Below are 14388 nucleotides of genomic sequence, written 5' to 3'. Positions count from 1 at the left end.
CAGGTTTTGGCCTGCCAAATGAGTTCTGTTATACTCACAGACACCATTCAAACAGTTTTAGAAACTTTAGGGTTTTTTCTATCCAAATCAAACAATTATATGCATATTCTCGTTACTGGGCAGGAGTAGTAACCAGATTAAATCGGGTACGTTTTTAATCCGGCCGTGCAAATACTGCCCCCTATCCCCAACAGGTTTTAACTAGCTACCTAATGTTAGTTGGCTACTTAAACATCAAACTTGCCAGTAAATTCATTGTTTTAACTAATTATGACAAATGTTAAGAAAATGTTGAGCAATGTAATAAAGTTATGACTTTTCAAATAAGTTACCTTACACGTTATTTTGGCTGACAATTTGCTAGCATGTTATTACAGCAGTATGTACCGGTATGTTAACTAGCTACCTAACGTTAGTTGGCTACTTATACATCAAACTTGCTAGTATATTCTCTATATTCTATCTAACTAACTACCCAACGTTTATTGACTTGATTATTCCTGTCGTTCTTAGCTTAGCTAAATGGTATAGTCGTTGTGCTTTCTCAATGGACATTCGGGTGCTTTCATAAATTCACTCTGGCTATCTACTCTGATTTCAGAGCACTCTCGTCTGAGTTGTACCAAATAAAATAAAATGTTATTCTTCACATACACATGGTTAGCAGATGTTAATGCGAGTGTAGAGACATGCTTGGGCTTCTAGTTCCGACCATGCAGTAATATCTAACAAGTAATCTAACAATTTCACAACTACCTAATACACACAAGTGTAAAGGAATGAATACGAATATGTACATATAAATATATGGATGAGCGATGGCCGAACGACATAGGCAAGATGCAGTAGATGGTATAGAGTATACAGTATATACATATGAGATGAGTAATGTAGGGTATGTAAACATTATATAAAGTGGCATTGTTTAAAGTGACTAGTGATACATTTATCACATCCAATTTTTTATTATTAAAGTGGCTAGAAATTAGTCAGTATGTTGGCAGCACCCTCTCAATGTTCGTGATGGCTGTTTAACAGTCTGATAGCCTTGAGACAGAAGCTGTTTTTCAGTCTCTCGGTCCCAGCTTTGATGCACCTGTACTGACCTCACCTTCTGGATGATAGCGGGGTGAACAGGCAGTGGCTCGGGTGGTTGTTATCCTTGATGATCTTTTTGGCCTTCCTGTGACATCGGGTGTTGTAGGTGACCTGGAGGGCAGGTAGTTTGCCCCCATTGATGCGTTGAGTAGACCGCACTACCCTTTGGAGAGCCTTGCAGTTGAGGGTGGTGCAGTTGCCGTACCAGGCGGTGATACAGCCTGACAGGATACTCTCGATTGTGCATCTGTAAAAGTTTGAGTGTTTTCGGTGACAAGACAAATTTCTTCAACTTCCTGAGGTTGAGGAGGCACTGTTGCACCTATTTCAACACGCTGTCTGTGTGGGTGGACCATTTCAGTTTGTCCGTGATGTGTACACCGAGGAACTTAAAACGTTCCACCTTCTCCACTGCTGTCCCGTCGATGTGGATGGGGGGGGTGCTCCCTCTGCAGTTTCCTTGAAGTCCACGATCATCTCCTTTGTTTTGTTGATGTTGAGTGAGAGGTTATTTCCCTGACACCACACTCTGAGGGCCCTCACCTCTTCCCTGTAGGCCATCTCGTTGTTGTTGGTAATCAAGCCAACTACTGTAGTGTCGTCTGCAGTTGGAAGCGTGCATGGCCACCCAGTCATGGGTGAACAGGGAGTACAGGAGAGGGCTGAGAACGCACCCTTGCGGGGCCCCAGTGTTGAGGATCAGCGGGGTGGAGATGTTGTTTCCTACCCTCACCACCTGGGGGCGGCCCGTCAGAAAGTCCAGGATCCAGTTGCATAGGGCGGGGTTGAGACCCAGGGTCTCCAGCTTAATGACGAGTTTGGAGGGTACTATGGTATTAAATGCTGAGCTGTAGTCAATGAACAGCATTCTTAGATAGGTATTCCTCTTGTCCAGATGGGTTAGGGCAGTGTGATTGCAATTGCATCGTCTGTGGACATATTGGGGCGGTAAGCAAATTGGAGTGGGTCGAGGGTGTCAGGTAGGGTGGAGGTGATATGATCCTTGACTACTCTCTCAAAGCACTTCAGGAAGACGGAAGTGAGTGCTACAGGGCGGTAGTCATTTAGCTCAGTTAGCTTTCTTGGGAACAGGAACAATGGTGGCCCTCTTGAAGCATGTGGGAACAGCAGACTGGGATAGGGATTGATTGAATATGTCCGTAAACACACCAGCCAGCTGGTCTGCACATGCTCTGAGGACGCGGCTAGGGATTCCGTCTGGGCCGGCAGCCTTGCGAGGGTTAACACGTTTAAATGTTTTACTCACGTTGGCTGCGGTGAAGGAGAGTCCGTAGGTTTTGGTAGCGGGCTGTGTCGGTGGCACTGTATTGTCCTCAAAGCGAGTAAAGAAGTTGTTTAGTTTGTCTGGGAGCAAGACATCGGGGTCCGCGACGGGGATGGTTTTCTTTTTGTAGTCCGTGATTGACTGTAGGCCCTGTCACATACCTCTGGTGTCTAAGCCGTTGAATTGCGTCTCTACTTTGTCTCTATATTGATGCTTAGCTTGTTTGATTGCCTTGCGGAGGGAATAGCTACACTGTTTGTATTCGGTCATGTTTCCGTTCGCCTTGCCCTGATTTAAAAGCAGTGGTTCGCACTTTTCAGTTTTGCGCGAATGCTGCCATCAATCCACGGTTTCTGGTTGGGGAAGGTTTTAATTGTGGCAGTGGGTACAACATCACCGATGTTCTTCAGGAATTGGGAGCTTTAGCTGCTTTAGTTGCTTCACAACGTTTTCAGATTTGAAGAAAATGTTTCACCTTTATTTAACCAGGTAGGCTACTTGAGAACAAGTTCTCATTTGCAACTGCCAAGATAAAGCATAGCAGTTCGACACATGCAACAACAGAGTTACACATGGAATAAACAAACATACAGTCAATAATACAGTAGAAAAAGTCTATATACAGTGTGTGCAAATGAGGTAGGATAAGGGAGGTAAAGCAATAAATAGGCTATGGTGGCGAAGTAATTACATTATAGCAATTAAACACTGGAATGGTAGATGTGCAGAAGATGAATGTGCAAGTAGAGATACTGGGGTGCAAAGGAACAAGATAAATAAATACAGTATGGGGATGAGGTAGTTGGATGGGCTATTTACAGATGGGCTATGTACATGTGCAGTGATCTGTGAGCTGCTCTGACAGCTGGTGCTTAAATCTAGTGAGGGAGATATGAGTCTCCAGCTTCAGTGATTTTTGCAGATCGTTCCAGTCATTGGCAGCAGAGAACTGGAATGAAAGGCGGCCAAAGGAATAATTGGCTTTGGGGGTAACCAGTGAGATATACCTGCTGGAGTGCGTGCTACGGGTGAGTGCTGCTATGGTGACCAGCGAGCTGAGATAAGGCGGGCTTTACCTAGCAGAGACTTGAAGATGACCTGGAGCCAGTCTGGCACACTGCTTAGAGTTTCAACAACATGAATAACTTATTTCTAGCCTACAATCATTGATGTTACTACTAATGTGAAAACAAGACAAAATATGACTTTTCTTGCTCATTTTAAGACAATTATCAAATAATTGTAACATTCATTACAGACGTCAATTGTTGTACAACATCATGGCTACGCTGTTGGCATCACCTTTTACAGTGGATTACCGCTGTTGTGGGCCTTTAACCATCTGTCTGACTTTGTTGTTCACACAGGAGAGAGACGTGACTATCGTGGATCCTCTGGGGAGCCTCAACAACCTCATGATGCTGAAGAGGCAGAGAAGAGTCCCTCCAAATCAGAACACCTCAAGAAACACCTGCAGACATCCACAGGGAAGAGAACTCACTGCTGCTTTGACTGTGGGAAGAGATTCACCTCCTCAGCAAGCATTAAAATTCATCAAAGAATCCACACAGGAGAGAAACCTTTTAGCTGTACTCAATGTGGGAAGAGATTTACTACATCTGGCTCTCTGACTTTACACCAGAGAACACACACAGGAGAGAAACCTTCTAGCTGTGGTCAATGTGGGAAGAGTTTTGGTCAATCTAGTGATCTGACAGTGCACCAGAGAATACATACAGGACATAAACCCTATAGCTGTGATCAATGTGGGAAGAGTTTTGTTCAATCTGGCCAGCTGACATTACACCAGAGAACACACACAGGAGAGAAATCTTATAGCTGTGATGAATGATCTGGCCAGCTGACTCAACACCAGCGAACACACAGGAGAGAAACCCTATAGCTGTGATCAATGTGGCAAGAGTTTTGGTCGATCTTGCCATCTGACTCAACACCATGGAACACACACAGGAGAGAAATCTTATAGCTGTGGTCAATGTGGGAAGAGTTTTTGTCAATCTGGCCAGCTGACATTACACCAAAGAACACACACTGGAGAGAAACCTTATAGTTGTGGTCAATGTGGGAAGAGTTTTTCTGCATCTAGCAGTCTGACTCTACACCAGAGAACACACACAGGAGAGAAATCGTATAGCTGTGATCAGTGTGACAAGAGATACTCTGGTAAAAGATCTCTGATTAAACATCAGAAAATACATGAAGGAGTTGTTTCATGATATCAATGAAATGATGTCACAATTCTCCCTCCTGTCGGCAAAATTGATTTCAAAATGATATCAATGAGTGATGACAAATAAGTGTTGTGTTCCTTTGTTTAGCAACCCCTAAATGTAAATGTGTCACTCCAAATGTAGCTGACTGTCTTCTGCAGGTTGTCCTCTAACCAGTGAGGTAAAAGATATCTCCCATTTCCATGTGTTTTTTTAGTTGTGTTAGTTTCAACAGCACGTACAACCTGATTTCCCCCCTAATCGATATCAGTGATTTATTGCTACTTGTCAAAACAACAGCGTTTCTGGTGCTTGTGCAGTTAATAATGAGCTTGTTTTAAAAAATACAAGTAATATGATTATTGTGGCAGATGTTTTTGTAGATAGCACATTTTATGTTTAGGTTTTCAATTTATCACAAACTGTTTCTGCATATTGGTTATTGATTTGGACACGTTAAAACTGTGTTTTGACATTGGGCTATCCCACCTAGCAAAATGTAATTGAAAAGATGTTGAAAATAAGACTATGCAATCAAATATTTCATATTTACAATTCATGTAACATTTAGTAATAATTATTTATGCAACCAACTGACAATTTTTGGGGTCCAATTATATTGACGTTATCCTTTTAGAATATCAGGGTTCATTCTCAGATGTGCCAACCCACATGGACTAGAGCATGACATTGGGGACTGGGCCCCGATCCAACAACATGCCTATCTAGTGAACCCTGAAAAGAGAGAGAAGCTCTGCAGTGAGGTGGAAAGTTACTACGGATATTGTAGGAGTTTCCTCTTGAAATCAGACATGTCCGTGGTAAGGACAACTTGGTTGCTGATTGTCTCAGGGGTGTGCAGTTAAAAAGATTTGTGTTTTGCGTTTAATCAGTGAGTTGCCATGGATCACAATTTATTTTGACTGCACGTTTTTCAGTATTGGCGATGACATTTGTTTGGACTCGTTCCAAGGGGACGAGAGTTCTAGAAACTAGTGAGTTTTAGGAAGACGAGAGTTCTAGAAGGTAGTGAGTTTTAGGAAGACGAGTTCTAGAAGCTAGTGAGTTTTTCAACAATTAAGATTGTAGAAAAATATATATATATTTAGAAATGTGTTTTTTCTTGTTTTTAATTGTTGACAGCCAGTAGACACCATGTTTATATTGGTGAAGGTGAAGCATTCTAGTTGATTATAATGTGAAATGGAAGTTGTTTTCTGTTGGTGGTGAGCAAACTTCTCCAACAAAAATATAGGATATATTTGTTGTCTTAAGGGAGAAGGTGTTACAGGCTTTGGTTTTTCCATTTGTGTTTTGAGGTTGGACTTTAGCACGTGTAGCTCGTGTAGCTCGTTAGCACGTGTAGCTCGTTAGCACGTGGAGCTCGTTAGCACGTAGGACGCACTGATTGGTGTCACCTCGTTAGTCAGTATGTGTTACACCTGTGCTGGCTTGTCCATCTCGTTAGTGGGAAGGTGTTTCACCTGAGCTGGTCCAGGTTCTATTTAAGAGTGTCTGGCCCAGTGCTCCAGTTGTCTTGATACATGTGGAGAGTCAACACCTTTAGTTGTTCCACCTTTTTGGTTTGCTTCATGTCTTTAAGTTTGGTGTGGGTTTTTCTTTTGTTTGCCTTTTCTTGGGCAGATTTAGTGGGTCTCATGGTGGGTGTCTTTTATGTCCCAGTTGTTGTTACTAGTCAACTTTCAGTGGACACTGAGAGCAAAATTGCAACATTATGTTATAATACTTTTATTGTATCAAATGGTTGTTTTATGCAACAGAATAGAGGGTTCTTAGAACTATTGTGTCTGTGTGTTCTACTGAGGATGGGCCTCTGGGAGAAAACACTGACAGGAGATTTACAATGTCTTTTGGGTGATAAAACCTAAAGAGACCGCATTCCAGAGCATGAGTTAATGTTTCTGTTCTATATGGTACCAGGGAGAGATGACCCCAGGGCCAGACCCTGGTCTCTACACAAAGAGTACTGTTTTTACAGCAGATGCTGTCTGCTGAGAATTATAAGTATCTTTCATACAAATCTTAACCTTGTGACCCGTTCTATACATCTGTTGGTCATGTAGGTTGAAAGGGGTGTAAAAGACCTTTGTACTTTTGTCCCGTGGGTCGACCAGCCATCATTATCGTAGGGCACTCAAATTATTCGCTTTATATGTGTACGTTGTATTGACCTGCTCCCTTGTAAGTGAATAAACATTTAGTTTAAGAATAACTCGGACTTGTGTGATATGTTTTGAAAGAAATTAACCACCACAGTTGGCGATGGGGATGTGAATCTTCACTTGGTGACTGCTATTGGTGACCTGGGTAAATGGTGCATGAGGGATCCCTCAAACTTGGGATCTCAGGGAGACCACACTTCGGGAACGGAGCAAATGGACCCACCTTTGTTCTGAGAGGCAGCGAGCCGAGTGGATACCATCAGTATAGTATATATAGTGGATACCATCAGTATAGTATATATAGTGGATACCATCAGTATAGTATATATAGTGAATACCATCAGTATAGTATATATAGTGGATACCGTCAGTATAGTATATATAGTGGATACCATCAGTATAGTATATATAGTGGATACCACATCTCCAACGTAGTTTTAAAAAAAAGAAAGAGGTGAGCGAAACACGCAATGTGGAGTTTTTAGAAAAGCCTCATAGGCTCTGAGTTTGTGTTCTTGTGTGGAGGTGTAAACAGGGCCCAGTCAGGAGGCTCTGAGTGTGTATTCCTGTGTGGAGGTGTAAACAGGGCCCAGTCAGGAGGCTCTGAGTGTGTATTCCTGTGTGGAGGTTTAAACAGGGCCCAGTCTGGAGGCTCTGAGGCTGAGTCAGCTATCTCTGTGAATTGGATGAAAACTAGAATCTGTGTTTACTAGTTAAGACCATTTGTGATATAGTATAAGATGGTACGGTGCACCTGTAATTATTTTAAACCTGTACCCCATTTTAGAAGTATTGAAAGATGTAAATGTATGAGTTACATTATCCTATGAACTAACCATGAGATAGAAATGTGAAAATATTCCTGCAGGTTAAAATATTGTTGAAAAACAACTAATTGATTAGGAGTTGTGTGACTGTGATATGGGAGTTGTGTGACTGTGATATGGGAGTTGTGTGAATGTGGAAATGAGTCTTAATCTGTCGTCTGGATAGTAACATATAGAAATATGCTTAATCAGATGATTGAAATGTGGATAATAAATGATGATATTTTAGAAAGCAGCGGAAGGTCTATAGTTCCTGGGAGGCTTGATTTTGCCGTGGTCTCTGGGAGGTTAGAAAACCGTTGAGGATCCCATGGTCATTGTCTGGGAAACAAAAGTTTATTTTTTGTTCCGCTGGGAGTATGTTTGGAGAGCTGCTTAGTAGCTGTGGAGAGTCCTTGAAAAAGAAAATGGAATGGTTGTCATGACTACCTGAGAATTTCTTACGTTTTATATGGATTCTGTGAATATATGAACATATGATGAATTGTATGTGTGTATAATGATTACTAGAGATTTGATGAAGTAATACTGGGAATATAATTAGATACAATTTAAACAACCCATATGTAGACGAACATAGGCTTTGAGTTGGTATCTTTAATGGATCATTTGATAAAGATGAGGTTTAAGCATTATTAAACAGTCTACAAAGTCTGGCCAGTTGTCTCAGAAACTGATGGGAGTGTGTCGACTTTAGGGTAAGTTACCCTAACGATGTAACTATAAAACGCTTATTGGATTTTCTCCGTCCGGGTACTACATTTCAAATACATGTAAATCTACATTTGAAATGGGGGGGGGGGGGGTTCTTCCTGGTATGAGAGGAGTTGGGGGGGAGTTTAGTTAGTTAGTTAGTTAGTTAGTTAGTTAGTTAGTTAACGAAGCTAACGTTAGCTAGTTCATTATCACAAAAGGGAGAACTGCTCTAGATTGGAAACTTACGTTAATGAGTGTAAAGCCATATTGTCTTTATGGAAACGATATACAATATATGGGAAAGAATATAGTTGAGGAAATAATCCAAACCTAGTTGTGCCTAGTTAGGACATAACGTTAGCTAGCTAGCTAACGGTACTGTACTGTAGCTCATACAACGCCGACAGTCAAACCCGGCTTTCTAATATTTACGTTCATTAACTATAGTAACGTTATGGAAGATATTCACAGAAAACCATCATTGTCTTCTTATTCATTATTAGTATGTTATATTATTATAATAAATTATTTCGATAAATATTCAGAGCCAAACATCAACCCAACTTAACCTTTTTAACTGTTGTCGCATCCAAACTTGTCACCATCGTTTTCAGTTGTAATTGCGAAGTTCCCGGAAGAAGTCCAGCAACAACGGAGGTTCCTCGATGAACCCACCTTCTAACAAGTTCTTTGAAGAATCTTTTGGGGCTGTTTTTCATTGACCAAGAACCCTACGGTTCTTAGGGGATCTGAGAACAACTCCAGTTGAACCCTTCATTTTTAGAGTGTAGTCGGCTCTATTTACTCTCAGATTCAAACATGATGATTAGCATCAACGATCAAGTCAGCTGCTGCTGCTCCAATACAGTATGAGGTGAGACGGTGAACTGATGTTGAACTGGGCAGTCAGCTGCTGCTGCTCCAATACAGTATGAGGTGAGACGGTGAACTGATGTTGAACTGGGCAGTCTGCTGCTCCAATACAGTATGAGGTGAGACGGTGAACTGATGTTGAACCGGGCAGTCAGCTGCTGCTGCTCCAATACAGTATGAGGTGAGACGGTGAACTGATGTTGAACCGGGCAGTCAGCTGCTGCTGCTCCAATACAGTATGAGGTGAGACGGTGAACTGATGTTGAACCGGGCAGTCAGCTGCTGCTGCTCCAATACAGTATGAGGTGAGACGGTGAACTGATGTTGAACCGGGCAGTCAGCTGCTGCTGCTCCAATACAGTATGAGGTGAGACGGTGAACTGATGTTGAACCGGGCAGTCAGCTGCTGCTGCTCCAATACAGTATGAGGTGAGACGGTGAACTGATGTTGAACCGGGCAGTCAGTTGCTGCTGCTCCAATACAGTATGAGGTGAGACGGTGAACTGATGTTGAACTGGGCAGTCAGCTGCTGCTGCTCCAATACAGTATGAGGTGAGACGGTGAACTGATGTTGAACTGGGCAGTCAGTCATTCATTCTGTACTATGAGTCTATCAAATCAAATCAAATTGAATTGTATCTTACAGTGAAATGCTTACTTACAAGCCCCTAACCAACAATGCAGTTTTAAAAAGCACAAATAAGAATAATAAATAAAAGGAACAAGTAATTAAAGAGCAGCAGTTAAATAACAATAGCTAGACTATATACAGGGGGTACCGGTACAGAGTCAATGTGTGGGGGCACCGGTTAGTCGTGGTAATTGAGGTAATATGTACATGTAGGTAGAGTTATTAAAGTGACTATGCATAGATGATAACAGAGAGTGGGGGGGGGGGGGGCCTTCCTCTGACACCGCCTGGTATAGAGGTCCTGGATGGCAGGAAGCTTGGCCCCAGTGATGTACTGGGCTGTACTCACTACCCTCTGTAGTGCCTTGCGGTCGGAGGCAGAGCAGTTGCCATACCAGGCAGGGATGTAACCAGTCAGGATGCTCTCGATTGTGCAGCTGTAGAACCTTTTGAGGATCTGAGGACCCATGCTAAATCTTTTCAGTCTCCTGAGGGGGAATAGGTTTTGTCATGCCCTCTTCACGACTGTCTTGGTGTGCTTGGACCATGATAGTTTGTTAGTGATGTGGACACCAAGGACCTTGAACTTCTCAACCTGCTCCACTACAGCCCCGTCGATGAGAATGGGGGCGTGCTCAGTCCTCTTTTTCCTGTAGTCCACAATCATCTCCTTAGTCTTGATCACGTTGAGGGAGAGGTTGTTTTTCTGGTACCACACGGCCAGGTCTCTGACCTCCTCCCTATAGGCTGTCTCGTCGTTGTTGGTGATCAGGCCTACCACTGTTGTCGCATCAGCAAACTTAATGATGCTGTTGGAGTCATGCCTGGCTGTGCAGTCATGAGTGAACAGGGAGTACAGGAGGGGGCTGAGCACGCACCCCAGAGGGGCCCCTGTGTTGAGGATCAGTGTGGCGGATGTGTTGTTACCTACCCTTAAAAAACATGAGCTGGCGCACACCCAGAAAAATAGTTTGTGTGGAGGTCCTGACTAACAGCGAATAAACTATAAACTATCAAAATAAAGAAAGTCGCACACTCCATGTATAAACCCCCAGCAATTTAATGGGTATTTACCAACGTTTCAGCATCACTGTGCCTTCCTCAGGGTGATGTCATGAATACTTGAACCAGGTTCTGTAGACAAACAGTGCAATTAGTGTAACCAATGACAATAGTGAGGGGTGTGTCATAATGATTAAGTTAATTCAGATGAATTAGTGAAACTGTTAAAAAAGAGTATATGTCATATTAAATATTTGACTCTATTGTTATCATATAGAAACATCATGGAATATTGTACATCATATTAAATATATTACTCTATTGTTATCATATAGAAACATCATGGAATATTGTACATCATATTAGCATCAACATACATTATTATTTCATATTTTCAAGTTCAGAAGTCAGAACCCATCACCTGCTATGTAAAAGAGACAGAAGAATGCACAATGGTCAATGCTATCTGGGATGCTTGGGACATCCCTACCCTAAACCCTAACCTTAACCCCTACCTTAACCATTTTAAATGTTGGTTAAGGCTGCTGTTAAGGCTGCATGTGTTCAAATCTGATATAGGAACAAAGAGTCAATTAATCTTCATATTATGTTAATATTTATTCAGCAGTTAATAAAAATGGCAAATGCAAATTCCGTATATACGGGTTCACCTCGCAGGGCAAACAGAGAACTGCAAATGACATCATAAGTTCTTCATTAAATACTCTGACAGAGATAGTTCCAGCTCACTGCTGGCCTGTCAGAGGGAGGATGAGCGTGGTTTAAACTTACTCATCCTATCGTTGGCGTGCAGGCTGGTCCCAGCCTCTAGACGCATCTTTGTTGCCAAGCATAGTTGTCTTCTAGCTTATCTTCATGTGTGTACCCGAGAGTCATACACCCAAGGACAGTGCCTGTTTTTATGCTACAGTTAGGACAGTTTCTGCTTCCATTCTACCAGCCCCTCCCGTACACCTGTCCTTGAGCGGCCCCACAACCAGGCATTGTGTGTGTGTGTGTGTGTCACGAGTCTACTCAGCCTACACTACTAGTCAGCAACCCTCCAGTTAGTCATGTCTGTTATATGTCGCTCAATCTATGTTAATACAATATAAACCACTTATGTTTAGCATTAGTATTCATAAGTTATGCACCACAACTAATTTTATTATATAGGTTTAAATAGATGTATTATATTGGTTATGCAAACAAATAGTTGGTTAAAACCTAACAATCCCCCTTTTCACACCTGATAGGTGTGAATACATAAGTTCTTAAAATTTCAGGGACATTTTGAGATTCCCCCTTTTTACACCCCCTAGGGTGTCACTCAACACAATTGTAAATTACCAATTTAAGGATTAAATGATTAGTTAAAAACCCTCACGTCCTTCCGGCTACACCTAACCTGTACTAGGTTGACTACCAGTCACCCAGGAACTTCAAACCTTCACATAAGGAAAGACAAATAGTACACAGGATAAATTCAGAACATTATTATTTAAAAAACGTATAAAAAGAAGACCTTTTTGCGACAGTGGCTACACCTAACATGTATGGGACAGACTTTTTGTCCCAGTACTTAAAATCTTCACATCCACCTGCCACTACATTCAATACATATGAGAACATTTTGGATAAGCTTTATTCAACCACTTCCCCAACAGCAAACCAAGGATCGACCTCAGACAGACCTGTCTTTTGCCCAGAGCTGGATTCAGTATCCACTGGGGTCACTACCATCAAAGACATCATTCCCGTTGCTCTGACAACTTCTGTAAGATATTTTCTCAAGCAAGGGATTATACAGGCAACACAACACAACAATAATAGGAACACAAGCACTAGGGTCAGAAATCCAGTAACCACCATAGATGTGTACTTACCAAAAAAGGTATTCAGCCAATTCCCCTCGTATACCCCCGCTACACCCTTCATTTCAGCAGATAGCTTGTCCAGTCCCAGTAGAGCTTTGGTAATGCTTCCATCAGGGCTGGTGTTATTGGGGATAAAAGTACAGCATTGTTCACCAAACGTTTTATACACCCCCCATTATTAGCCAATATCATATCCAACTCCAATCTATTTCGTCTAGCGGTTCTAGTGGTAGCCTCTAGTTGCTCAGCCATACCTGTCAGTGCAGTGTGAGTATAGTTAACAAATCTCTGTTACACACACATCAGTAAAGAACTCAACCCAGCTTTAGGCGGCTGTATTTTTCCCACAGTACACATACATTCCTTATCAACCTTGCCACCTGTCTTCTAATCTCCTGCCCACTAGCCGTTCCCAGGCCGTTGTTACTCTCCCTAATTTAGGGAGGCTTCTTCTCCTGTTCCTTTCCCAAGGTCGTCTTATCAACTCTGCCCTGCTCATTCTGGTAACAGTGTCTTACTCACACAGTATTGGAATATAGTTTTTAACCCATTATTATAGCTGTATTTCCAATACATTCCAACAGGTTATAAGGTTTCTGAGTGAAATCTTTTAGTCAAACCTTTCATTACATCCACCCGATTGGCTAAATATTTCACATACATTATAACACATCTATTTTTATTGGATTCAGAAATTTCACACAAAATCAAACTAATTCAGGAAACTCTAAAGATGGTCGCATCTTATCATGGGCTCCTCATAATTGAATGAATCCTCCACCAGGCTCGGCGGTAGGTATTTGTCGTCCCACTGGTCTGAACTTTGACTGGGTCCGTATCTCACCATCTGCTCCGTTATCGATCTCTCCAGAACCCTGGAAATGAGACCTCTCGCACACGGGACCAAACAACAACCACACAACGCAAACACACTCATACAGGTGAAAGCAGCCCATAATACAGTTCTTACAACACTTTTCCATTTCCCAAACATGAGCTATATTATCAGAAATGTACGTACAGCAATGAACCTAATCATTCTACCTACACCATCCTCTTTTGCCAGTAACATATCGAGAGTCAGTCTATTTTACCAGGTCATGAGGGAGGTGGCGGATAATTGGTCAGAGAACCTCTTTACTGCATCCCCGTTTTCATTCATGAATCTCTGTTGATTATAAAAGATGTCATTAATCTCATCCACATTTTTATTTATTGTCAACCACCAAAATAATGTAGTGTTAAAGCCTTCACATATTTGATTCATAGCTTTGTATTCATCTGGAACTTCCCTGAGGATGCCAATAGCATCCATCTAGACAGGGCTACTCCCATCCTGGTCAAAACTCCTCCTGTGCCTTCTTTAGCCTCCTGTAACTGGCCTCTGATGACTAACTCGAACTGGTTGGACCAATAACCCCAGGGCGCAAGTTCCTAACCACCCTTTGTGGTCATTTCTGTCGTATGCGTCCTTTGCTGGTACTAGCCCACCCTTCATCAGTTATAGGTGCTGTGAGGTTAAGAATTTTATATTCATCTTTCAAACCTAATTCAGTCACATTAACGATTACTTTCAGCCATTAAAATCATATGAGTTCTCGGTGCCATTCTTGTATCTATAACACTGGTACTCATCAGGAGTTAAGGTGAACCGAGGTGGGTTGGCTGAGTACTTCAATCTGGC

At 42.1% G+C, this 14388-nt stretch overlaps 1 pseudogene; it reads left to right on the top strand.

Annotated features, from left to right (window-relative positions):
• Window positions 1-14388, top strand: part of LOC123738885 (zinc finger protein 2 homolog) — a 71223-nt pseudogene that overhangs the window by 1459 nt on the left and 55376 nt on the right.

The sequence above is a fragment of the Salmo salar genome, chromosome ssa02, assembly GCF_905237065.1.
Source record: "Salmo salar chromosome ssa02, Ssal_v3.1, whole genome shotgun sequence".
Classification (NCBI taxonomy): domain Eukaryota; kingdom Metazoa; phylum Chordata; class Actinopteri; order Salmoniformes; family Salmonidae; genus Salmo; species Salmo salar.
The sequence above is the reverse complement of the archived record's forward strand: the minus strand, read 5'-3'. Positions and strand labels throughout refer to the sequence as shown.